The following is a 13485-nucleotide window of genomic DNA, read 5'->3' as shown; positions in this document are numbered from 1 at the left end:
GCGTAATGTGCCAAAAAATGTCTAAGGAGATAAGGATATCCCTGGGAAGATATCAGTTGTTTCTTGACATACATCTATCCCATAAAAATGTTGCATCTGTTTATTATACATAATTGTGTTATGCCCCTCCTAGATAAAAATGAACATGTGTAGAATTGTAAAGAGTGTTCGATCCCAAGTTTTGTTCAGTGAAATCTGGACTAAATGTCATGTGATGAGTGAGGGGTGTCACCATGTTAAACTACGGCAGTAGACTGTGCACTTGAACTATGAATATTTAATTCCAAAAAGCCTGTGTGTGAACATAGGGACACAGCTGTCTCTACTATCTACTGAGAATCAGGAGTAGAGATTTGACAGGAAAGCAGAACGTTAACCCCCTCCTTTTATGACTCACATAAAAGCGAATAACTAGACTTGTTATTCTTTACCCCAATTAAAATCTTATAGCTGGGGAATATACATATAATATATTTATACCTCCCTCCTTGACATGCCAGTAATGGCATGGCACATGTATAAATATAGTACTTAGTTTAAACCATAGGGCACACAGTTTTGTTCCTCTTGGCATCGAATAAACAACAACGGGGAAACACAGCAGCATATAACACTAAAGTACCGGGAGACACCGCACCATGGGTAAAATTACTGACAGGGTCACGAACACACCCATCAATAACAACATTATCAATTATTGTCCCCAATGTGAAAATAGTACAAATCCAAGTTTACTATAGGCAACCATCACAATGTTGCACCACAAACCTGGGACCCTTCAGGATTTATCCGTAAGCTGGAGGTCTTTTTTATGATTAGACCTGTAGGCCCGCTGTATTCTCTGAGAGACCCACCGCACACCCACACAACCAAGGCGTATATCCCTTATCAAATTGCACTTAAGTACTTTAACTTACGCTGTACACTTGAGTCCTCAGAGCGTACGTTACGCCTCAAGCAGTTGTTGGGACTTTTTTGGCTCCCAGAAAGAAGAATGGCACGGTGACCATAGCCAGACAACAGCAACCCCCACCAGCTTTTCTCCGCTCAACCAGAATAACGGCAGCATCAAACAGCCTGATAATTTGAATAATAGTTGGCTGCCAAGTGAAACTACAATTTGTACTGTTACACCTATCGGACAAAATACTAACAATAATTTAGAATAACCCAACATGGTGTGCGCCCACGTAATCCTCCAGATCTGCCTACAAATAAATTACTACAACTAGAATTATACCAGAGGTAGGCAACCTTAGAGCATGCTTTCATTACAGTTCCGGAATTGTTTTCTGAAAAAATAACTAACATAACTTACAGGAAATGGGTGTTGTCACTTGCCCTCATTGGCATCAACAACACAAGTATAAAAGACAGTTTCCCTAGACCCATTCTAGTGGCAAGCAATACAGTAAAGACCAGTGTTGCCAGATTCTGAGAGAAATAAGTAACAATGTGTACAAAAATAACACTAACGGGAGAAATCTCAGAGGTGTCAAAAGATAAACTGGAAATAAATATCACTCAAAGAACACAATAAAGTAACACTGGCATGGCAACGTTTTGACCGGGTACACTATACAAATCAGCGTATACAACACCCTTTCTTTCTTATAGAAATGCGTACAACAAAATACCGCACTTAAAACCTAGCAGATCACATAAATTTCTCAATACACGACCCTCCTTGTCAAGCAAAGTAAAATCAAACAATAAAAAATAACAAAGACCTTTCTAACTGTGGGTCATGACATTTCAGTTATATATAAAATAAACTTCCCCATTCAAACATCTTATTTTTTCCTCAGTATTGTTCATGTAACCTGGTGTGGTTCGGCTTATCCATTATAATTATAAATTCAAAATGATTTATCACACATTTTCCACCGCGGATCACTTCCTCATTTACTCAAAGCAGACCTGCAGAGGACTGGAGATGAGATTTATGGCTCTTTAAGTGAGCCAGAGCTCTGGGATCCGTTCCTTTCAAAGATCCGTTCAAAAGACACACTCATTCCAGTTATTTAGTTACTTTAGTTATTCACCTCTACATTGCAATAAAATAATGTTTGTACTTTTTCCACAACTACTCATTAGAAAAGAGTGGCCCCCTCTGCTGCGAACCAGATCCCATCACTCGCAAAAAAACCTTTCAGGAGCACGTGGTGAAATTTCCCGGGGGCATAGAATGTCAATAAAACCCTGACCTCTGTCCGGGGACTGGGGAGGGAGTTGGGTGGGTTATTGCTCCGAGTCTAATGATCATTATAACACTGTCCCGACATCAAAACATGAGAGATTTTTTACTATGGGGTGTCATTAAAACTTTGTTGACACGGCACATCTGAAAAAGAAAAAGATGGCCCTACTTTTTCAAAAAGGTTACAGACACCCTCCTTTATAAAATTCAATGAACTTAAATTCTCAACTGGGTTACAAAAACAAACAACAACAACAAAAAAATAAAACAATAATAATAATAATAAAACTTAAAACTATAAAAGAAATATCGTGTCATTGTCATTAGCAGATCTATGCATATACTGTAGTTGTAATCATCATAGGGAGAGAGAGCTTTTGCAACATCTACAGGGGGGGGGGGGGGGGGGGGGGGGGGTCATATAGCCTAAGAGTGGGCATTTTTACCATGTTCCCTCCAATGTCCGAGGCTGATTAAATGACACAAGCTGAAAAGTTGGGAGACAGCAAACCCATGGATAACTGTCCACTTAAGTTGAATAACTTCTACAAAACGGTTAGGGCTCATAAAAACACAAACAAAATGAAACAAAATACAACAATACAACTATTGCCAAACAAAAACAAACCAACCTAGTCATGTGGTCTAACCAGGAATGTGTATGGAGCTTACTCATGTCAAACACACAGGACATTTCACTATAAGCCCCTTGGCTTCTACACTTTTTTTTTTTTTTTTTTTTTATAGATATCCATTTGCATTTGTTATATTGTTGATGATGTACTGACATATTATCTTGTTTATTATTGCGACGTTATCTGCTTATTGTAAGTCGCTTTGGATTAAAAGCGTCTGCTAAATGCCTAAACTGTAAACTGTAAACTGTACACTCTTCTGCACCATAATGGTACATATAACCCCTCCGATTGCCCTGCCATGGACAAACACAAGTACATAGATGAAATAAAAATAACAATAAAACCTTGTATATGATAGTAAAGAACCACAGTAAGCAACATAGGTATAGCCCTACAATACAGTACAGTCACTGCTGCGCACAGGACTTGTCTTCATAGCAGTCGTAAGCGCGTCTCCCCTATTCTAACCTATCTGCCCGTACACTGTGGAATGCAGGAGATGTGTGCGGGAACACAAACAGGAAGGAAAAAATAAAAAAAATAAAATAAAAAGGTGATTGCCCTCAACAATACAGCTCTGTTTGCATCGTGGGATTTATATAACACTTGACTGACAATCAGATACACACAGTACAAAAAAAAAAAAAAAAAAAAGCATAGAATGTCACTAAATAACTCAATACAATACAGAATAATAAACCGGCATAAAGCCTTCAATCTAGGCTGGGGCCTTTACACGTTAAAAACTATATGTTGTTGAATCATATGAGTTATTTTCTCATCATTATGGGGAATGACACTACACATAACCTGAGCAAGTGGTTATAATGACGGGGGGGGGGGGGGAGGTCACTTATATAAGTACCACTACAAGATTTCAAAACACATAAAGCTCATTGGCTTGTTTGCATTGGGGTCCCTTTGTACTCAAATCATAAAATAAAATAAAATAAAATAAATAAATAAAATCTATTATTAACAAGGCCACACGCAGTATTGTGCTGAAAGTTTCCATGGCATTTCTACAAGCATTCTAACTCTTCTGCCTGCACTGTTAGCTGGAATTTAGGGAGTACACGCTTGTGTGGGGGAAATAAAAAGGGAGGGACAAGTCCCACAAACCAAGCACTGTGGGAAGCCCACTGACCATGAAGCGCTGAAGTAACAGAGTTCTGCACCTATGCACAGATTATTACTCTTACTTGTGTACATTTCCAAGACAAAATATTGTACTGGAGTAAATTTCTAGGAAGGCTGAAAAGTACTGAGTACATTTTGGTTAGCTGTTGTTTCCAAAAAGCAACAAGGCTTCTCAATCTAGTTCCAACTACCGGTATATATGTTTTTTAATAATATCAGACACATTCGTGCACTCAATTCCTCTATTGTTTTCAACATAACTATCAAATTACTTGTGGAGAGGGTTTTGCCCTACATCAATTTTGCTTCTGAATGATTTCATAAATTATTAGGTGGGACACCTAATAATTGCAGTCCCCAACAACACCCTCCATTCAATCTATAAGTATAACAGTACTGTTATGCTGTTTGAATTTCACTCAATCATACTCACATACAGGGTAGTTCCTTTCGTTAAGGAGAGGAATAGAGGAATGCAGAGGAGTCTTACTCTCTTATCTCACTCACACACACGTGCGCCATGTGCACACACACGCTCACACTGATGAATCTCTCTCTCTCTCCCTCTCTCTCTCTCTCTCTCTCTCTTCACTCACTCACTCTGCACACACTCAAACACAAATACACACTCTGTAGGCCTACACACACAAACATTTAACACTTAACAAGACTTTTACATGACAGAGACATGTATTGTGTGTTCACCGATCTTCGAGATTCACATGTGAATTTCAGTTCAGATACCCATTTCAACCATTTTCAAAACGCAACACAACAGATCCGGTGGCATTTGACCTTGTTCTGGATTAAAGCACCCTTTACTGCCTTTCTCTTTCTATATTAAAAAACATTCCATTACAGTCATGTTATAAGAGTATCTGTTCTTCAAAAAGTATGTTTGTTCTCACCATAAGGGTGGTGACGTAGAAATCCTACATAATTTCTCGCCTTTACGACTAGAACGCAGCGGAATTGAAGACTCACAAAAAATCTGTTCACTTTGCTTCAGATGCAATATAAAATGACACAAAAAGGTTCATTTACACACATGTTGCTGTAGCAAGGCAAAAAGATAGTTCGCCCTGCCCCCCTCACAATTCATTATTAAGTTACTAAAACTCTCCTTTTCTCCTGCGCTCATTAACTGCCAAAGACCTTATCTCTTACCACAGCAATAAAACAAAGGGTCCACTATGCCCTCCTTGCCTGTCCTCCCCTTCCACCAGCAGCTGTCTCAGGACCATGCACCTACGGTACAGTCTACAAGAAAAAAGGAAATCACACCCAATGTGACGTGAGCGGTGGTCGTGCCTGCATAACATCCTCAGACTTGGATCCAAGTCTAGGATGCACACACACACATTTTGCTATGGCAAAACGCTGAGGAAAAAAGCTACAGGCCACAGACATACACACAGCCACCCATTATGCCTAATGGCTGCTGTTGTACCAAACATGTGACTATGGGTGGCTGTCAAGGTGAGAATATTGGTCCCATTAGTCCGGCGGGGCAACAGTCCGACGGTGGTTAGGGTTATCGTTAGTGTTAGCGTTAGGGTTAGGTTCACAAAAAATGTAAACAATCTGGAATCATCTTGTGGTCCCTGGTTGGCACAAAATATTTTGAAAATATGCCTACATATCAATTTGGGAGTCCTGTACAGGGTTACCGGAAAAGTCCTCCTCCTCAGGACCTCCATTCACAGGTCCTACTGGTGACCACCCTAGTGGACACGAATGATGGAGGTGACCATCACTGTCAACATGCACTCAGCAAAGGCTGCATCTTGGGCAGCTGTGTGAAGTTTTTTCTTCTTTCGCTCTACTTCCTGTAGTTGTAAGAGTGCTATTTTATGCGTAATTTCCGTTGTGCTCTCTGATTTTGTGTTATTTTCCTTGATGTATCTGTTGTAGTGGTGAAGCACAACAGCTTGCCATTCAGCCTGGGGTTCGACACTTAGTCCAGCGACATCCGCTAGGGTGTCACATAATTTGTCAGGGAGGCCTGTAAGAACCATGTCACGAAAGATTTGAACATGGGTATCATCTCGGTCATAATGTGAGCACATTGTATGGAAGTAATGGCTCTGGGCACGCGTAATATAGTCGTGAATGTTCTCATCAGGTTTCATTTTAAGCGTACGCATTAAGGCCACATCCGTCTTCATGGGAAACTCTAAACGGAGTGCATCCCAAAATCGTGTGCAGACTTGGGCAAGCAAAGATGTGTCTGCTATCTGCATGGTTCCTGCAGTATTTTCAAATCGAGTTAACCACATAGTACCTTTGATTCGACCCAAAATGGCCCGAAGATCTCTCACTGCAACTTCCTCATGGGCTGTCAAGCGGTTTAATTCTGTTATCCACACATTAACACCACTAGACAGAGAGGGTAACTTGCACACGTAGGCTTCAAGATCTAGGAGTGACCATGGCTCATAAACCTGTCTGCCTATGTGATGGTCAAAGTTTACTGGAAACTGGCCACTGGGTACTTTGGTGTTTTCGTCAAAGGACAGTTTGTGCTCTGCATCACCATGGCTCAACATTGCTGGTATCTCATGCAAGCTGGACTGTGAGCTAAGGACAGATTTATGCCTTGGCATGCTTGGAATCTGCACACCAGAGCTGAACTCCTGCAGTATGTCAGCCTGTTGTGGTGATGTTATAGGGATTCTCAAGCCCTCAATCATATTCCCTGCAGCAGGAAGGCGAAGCAGATTTTGACACACTTCCTGCACCATGCTACTGGCTCGCTGCAAGATCTGTTGCTGTTCTAGAATGTGCTTGAACAGCTCAGGGATGGTTAACCCAACCGTAATGTGTGTGGTACTCACACTGTCACTGCCTATGTCCACCTCATTGTTTGTCACTTCGACAGGATTTGTAACAACAAAGTCCTGACACTGTAAGTTAGATTGTGCATCATCGAAAATAGCCATGGGTGTGCGAGGGGAAGCAGAAGCATAAGGCGGGGGAGGCGGACCCAGTTCAGACAGATCCTGATAAAGCACTTCACATGTCAGCTGTGCTTTAGATTTTTTCTCAGGAGAAGTCAATAACAGTCTTTGATAGAAAAGGTTGGAGACTTGATAGCGCTTCTCAACGTATTCCTCTGTACTGCTAGAAAATACAGTTTTCTTCGTTCCTTCTTTGGCAAACCGCCAACGCTCCTCCTCGAATTTATGTATTTGGCATATTTGATCTCTTGTGACAGGCCAATGGTGGGGGTCAGTCTGTACACAGCCACATTCACGAGGGTGTAAGGTTAAGATCAGAATTCCTTCATTCTTCCATTCTGTCAATAAGCGATTGGTCCAATGGAGAAGGGAAATAGCCTTTGTCCCATGTGTGGAGTCAATGCTCCTTCCATATAAAATGAACTGCTGTTCAAACGTAGTGGCCATGTTTAAGATTTCATCAAAAGTAGTGGCCATGTTGAAGATTTCAAAGGATTGGAGAGAGGTTCTTCCTGATTTTTTCCTAAGTGTCTGCTGTCTGTCAATCGTTTTTATTTCTTATTTTTTACAACTGCAAATCTCTTCCACCCCGTCAAAACCCTATGTTTGCCTGCTGTCACAGGACTTACGTCGCTACACGCCGCTAGCTCAAAATAAATTAATAAACAAATATTAATTTATTTCGGAGCGAATATGAGTTGTCAAACAACTTCGTCCTCAAATCCTACGATTTGTGGCATGTTTGACCTGTCATACCCACGGAAAACAGTATCAGTATTTCCCTACAAACCCCACCCCAATCACATCAGCTTTGTGTTTTGCGGCAAACCTGATAAAATATAATGACTCAAAAACGGACTGTACTAAGACACAAACGATTGAGAGCCATTTATGGAACCGTGTTTGCCACAGCCTATGAATTATAAGTGGGTGCGCCTACCCAGTCTATCCTATAGAATCTAACCCATAAACCTTTCCCTCGTCACTTACCCCTCAAAGGGACCACACCCTAAACTGGTTCTTTTCACAAGGACAGGAACTCAGCAGCACTCAACAGCAGCCATGTGCTTGTCTGAAAGTTGGAGGAAGGAAAACAAAAACATATACATATAGTATCAAAACCTGTCACTTATCTTTTTACTTCGAGGCTGAGCGACTAGCAGTCTCACCGTTCGTACTTCATCTCCAACGTAAAGAGCATTTAACATTTGTTTTTGATCGAGACTACAAGTCTCACCGCTGCCACCTCTCCAGCGTACAGAGCTATATTTTTTGATCGAGACGATAAATCTCACCGCTGCCACCTCTCCAGCGTACAGAGCTATATTTTTGATCGAGACAACAGTCTCACCGTTCGCACCTCTCCAACGTACAGAGCAATATTTTTTTTATCTCCTGTTGTTAACTATTATTAAAATCGATTCAAAAGAGCTAATAAACATACAGACAAAAGTCTCTCATACAGTTCTCAATATAATATGGTGCAAGGAGATTAAAAGACTTAAGTTTGCACAGAAATTATTCAAATGCTGTAAAAAAAATCTATACCACACCTTGTCTAAGCATTTAACTCAAATTTGACCTTTATCTCAGACTTCACCAGGCAAATCTACACCCTATGACCTCAAAGCATTACTGGTAAATGTGATCTCAAACGTCACCATCCAAATCCACACAAGAAATCAGATGCTGTTCATAATTCATGTCATTATCTCTACACTCTAAAAACAATACTATCATTGACCTAAATTTGGTATAATGCAGTTTTCGTACAATACTTTACATGGTACAATTAACTATACTAAGCATATAACATGCATTTTTTTTTCAGGGATCCCTAAATTGTACCATCAAATATTGCTAAAAAACCTGCGGATGGGTCCCCAATGGACCGAAAAGTCTCCTGGACTGGACGCCTGGACTCCAGACAGGATAGACGTCGAGGGTCACCAGCTGATGCGTCGTCCTATATCCTAAATAGTCCAGTTATGAGACGTTTACACAGGAGCACAGTTCAGCTATTAAACCTCAGCATAGTTTAATGATTACACAGGGTAGATTCCCCACATGAATATATATAAACATATGAACAGCAAATGCATGAAAGTAAACAGAATACAAGCCTGATATTTCACAACATAAAGTTGCATCCACAGCAAGCTAGAAGACAGCGTCCAACTGAAACCAACAAGTTTCAGCTGCACTCCGGAGAGATCTCTGAAGGACCCCTTATCTGCAACTCTATATATCATTCTACCAGCAGCGGCCCTCCTTTCTCTGATTGGCCAGCAGTGCTCAAGGAACACTCTAAAGAAAGATAGTTGTTTTAGCTTAAAGGAATAGTTCACACATTTTCACATTATCTCCCCCCATAATACAGTATCTGGCTTAAAGTCCTGTTCGCAATTTGGTGTTAGGGGAGTTTCTCACCTGAACTGAGTCAGTGGGTCCCTAGACATGAAAAATCACTGAGGTGCTCGTCCGCCATAGTGCCACGAATGGCGCAATGGCCAAATCAAATATGGCTGCCATCGGCTATGATGAAAATCCAACTTTTCTGTATATGCACATGTAATACCTCCATTTGGACTAATTGGGGTATGGGGAATTCATTTCTGATATTGTTTTGACCATTTTGGGTGATTTGGACCTCAAAAGGTCATGGTCAAGGTCATTTTGCTATTCCGAAGACCGTGGGCCATAACTTGGCCATTGTTAGGAGTAAAAACAGGTGCAGTAGGTCTAAATCAACTAATGCTGACATGTATAATTCATTTCTGACATTGTTTTGACCATTAAGGATCATCTTGTCTTTGAAATATCAATGTCAATGCCATTTTCCAAAAACGATTTTGTTCATTACTTGCACTTTTATAGTATTTTTTGTAAGTTTGTTACTATTTTATAGTAAGTTTGTTTTGTTTATAACAAAATACATACTAGTGAGAAATACAACAAGTAAACATCCACATTTAACTTTAAAGGGGGGTTTTAAATGGGTGTTTAAATGAGCAGATAAGACTATTTACGAATAAAAGTGACAAATAAAATTACACAACAAAATCACACACAACATTAAATAACAATTTACCTCAAAGTGCACCATATTGTGATTGTGTGCATGCAAGTTAGTATGAGGTGTTTTTACAGGATGGATTTGTCATTGTTCCATGGCAAAATATGATGCACAGAACTCCATCAGTGTCGAGTGTCTTGCTTCAGACATGGCAGGAGTGTACAAAGGTCAAAGTGCTCCTTCCATCCATCAGAGCTTGACATTGACTTTTTGAGGCAGTTGTCCTTTGGACAAGTATATTTCCCATTCACTTGTCCGGGGACAAAAGTCACTTGTCCGGATAAAAATGTCATACATTGAAATAATAACAAAAGGACGGCTAAAATGAACCCCCTTGCTCCCTCCACTCCATAGTATGGGCACTTGTCCCAGACAACAGGACAAGCCTTTATGTCATGTCCTGTTCCATGTTCCATTGGTTCTAGTCTTTCCTCAGGTTCCTTGGCTGTTGCAAGCAGGTGGCAAGAAATGCGCTAGAAAGGTGCCTTGTTGGTCTCAGCAGTTGTACTTCTCTGCTACCAATGCTGTGTCTTGTTCTGTCAAGGTCTTTGCCTCTCCAAAGTGTGTTAGATATTGTATTCAGTCAGAAGCCATAACTACATGTTTAATCCTCACCTGGCCCATGCAGTCATCTCCTGTATCCAAGGCATATGTGCCTTGATCACTGTCTTGGCTAGTGGTGCTCCAAGATCAGACTGCTTGATGCAGTAGAAGTGAGTCTCACCAGAGCCATACTGCTGCCAGATCTCCTTCATCCCCAGTGCTTGGAAATATGGGGTGTAATATAGCAGTAATGTGAAGGAGACAACAACTCTCTGGGGTCCGCTCATAGTTACGACATCTCATTATTCTGACCATTAGGTTAGTGAAGGTTAGGGATAGGCTTAGTTATAATGGAGGCTGAACATGCACCAGGTGTCAGCCTCCTCAATCCTATTCAAGATGTCTGGGATCTCTTCTCCACTAGCGACATCATCAACAGAGACAACAGAGCTGATAATGGTAAATGGACTGCATTTACAGTATATAGCGCTCTTCTCCAAAGCACTGTACAATGTATTTCACCTTTGCCCATTAACACACACATTCACACATACATTCACACCATGAAACCATGCAAGGTGCTCACCGGGAGCAGTTAGGGGTTCAGTGTCTTGCTTAAGGACACTTCGACAAATAAGCAGGAGGAGCCAGAAATCGACCCTGGAACCTTCAGATTCCAAGGCAGCCGTTCTACCTACATCGCCACAAGCTTGAATGGACACCATATTCCGAACACACAGCTGGAGAGCTGTGTGTTCTCCTCAGACACCCAGAATTTGTAAGTTGATGAGGGATGGGTGCGTCTGTTATCTCTGATGATGATGAGTGGCTCCCTGCAAAAGGGGCTGGAGGTGAAGAGATCCCAAAGATTGAACTAGATTGAGGAGGCTGTCACCAAGCTGCTGGTACATGTGGATTGTGGAGTCAACTGGCCCTATTATAACTAAACCTACCCATAACCGTAACCTAATGGAGGGAATAATGGGTCGCCAGGATTATGAGTGGACCCCAGAGAGTTGTCGTAGTGATACTTCCCAAGCACTGGGGATTAAGTAGATCTGGTAGCAGTATGGCACTAGGTGTGCAGCGGCACATGCTTCTACAGCATCAAGCAGTCTCTCATCTTGGAGCACCACTAGCCAAGACAGTGATCAGGGGACATATGCCTTGGAAACTGGAGATGACTGCATGGGCCAGGTGGGGACTAAGCATGCAGCTATGGCTTCTCACCAAATACAATATCTAACACACTTTGGAGAGGCAAAGACCTTGACAGAACACGACACAGCATTGGTAGCAGAGAAGTACAACTGCTGAGACCAACAAGGCACCTTTCTAGTGCATGTCTTGCCACCTGCTTGCAACAGCCAAGGAACCTGAGGAAAGACTAGAACCAATGGAACATGGATGGATGCAAGGAACACTTCGACTCTCGAGGATATGGCTGCCTTGCTGATGGATATCGGTGCATCATATTTTGCCATGGAACAATGACAAATACATCCTGTAAAAACACATCATACTAACCTGGATGCACACAATCACAATATGGTGCACTTTGAGGGAAATTGTTATTTAATTTTGTGTGTGCTTTTGTTGTGTGATTTTATTTGTCACTTTTATTCGTAAATAGTCTTATTTGCTCATTTAAACACCCATTTAAAACCCCCCTTTAAAGTTAAATGTGGATGTTTACTTGTTGTATTTCTCACTAGTATGTCTAGTAAACAAACTTACTATAAAATAGTGACAAACTTACAAAAAATACTATAAAAGTGCAAGTAATGAACAAAATCGTTTTTGAAAAATGGCATTGACATTGATATTTCAAAGACAAGATGATCCTTAATGGTCAAAACAATGTCAGAAATGAATTATACATGTCAGCATTAGTTGATTTAGACCTACTGCACCTGTATTTACTCCTAACAATGGCCAAGTTATGGCCCACGGTCTTCGGAATAGCAAAATGACCTTGACCATAACCTTTTGAGGTCCAAATCACCCAAAATGGTCAAAACAATATCAGAAATGAATTCCCCACACCACAATTAGTCCAAATAGAGGTATTACATGTGCATATACACCCAGAAACAGAAAAGTTGGATTTTCATCATAGCCGATGGCAGCCATATTTGATTTGGCCATTGCACCATTCGTGGCACTATGGCGGACGAGCACCTCTGTGATTTTTCATGTCTAGGGACCCACTGACTCAGTTCAGGTGAGAAACTCCCCTAACACCAAATTGCGAACAGGACTTTAAGCCAGATACTGTATTACCAAACTCTTTGCTGAAAATAGCCGATCTACAAGCTCACAGCGCCTCTCAGTGCAAGTTGTTGTGAACTTGTAGATCTGTTATTTTCAGCTAATGTTCGCCACAGAATAGGGATGCTAGGGTTTAAGTGTTCCATGTTAAAAAGTAACCTAGGGGTCCTGGACCCCCTGTTGAAGACCCCTAGCTTAAATGACATGACAGTTTGGAAGAAACTGAAAATGGAAAAGCATTGAGGACAATGAGGCCACTGTTGGGTGGCCTGGGTCATAGTGAATGTTTCACAGCATATAAGTGCTTGATGAAGAGGCTCAGTGCTCACTAGAGGAAGATTCATAATTTAGTTTTAGTTTTTTAGTTCTCCTGCCTGCCTATTATTTTGGAGTCCAGTCTTCAAACTCCCACTTCCTCAGCTTCAAATAGCCTTTTCAGTGTCCACCTTTCTAAGTCTTTCAGCAATCAGGAAGGATATCATTTCACGGACAGACTATTATCTCAAGTGGAGATGATACAAATAAACACGATCATAAATAAGTCATCTAAACTCTATAACATTGCTTTCCATAACCTGCCACAACTGAAGTGCCATATGCTGTACACCGTTATTCTTGCACATAATAGTCTGGTCATTTCCACCATCATCCACAACA

The sequence above is a fragment of the Nannobrachium achirus genome (genome assembly GCF_963921795.1).
Source record: "Nannobrachium achirus genome assembly, contig: SCAFFOLD_291, whole genome shotgun sequence".
Lineage (NCBI taxonomy): Eukaryota > Metazoa > Chordata > Actinopteri > Myctophiformes > Myctophidae > Nannobrachium > Nannobrachium achirus.
The sequence above is the reverse complement of the archived record's forward strand: the minus strand, read 5'-3'. Positions refer to the sequence as shown.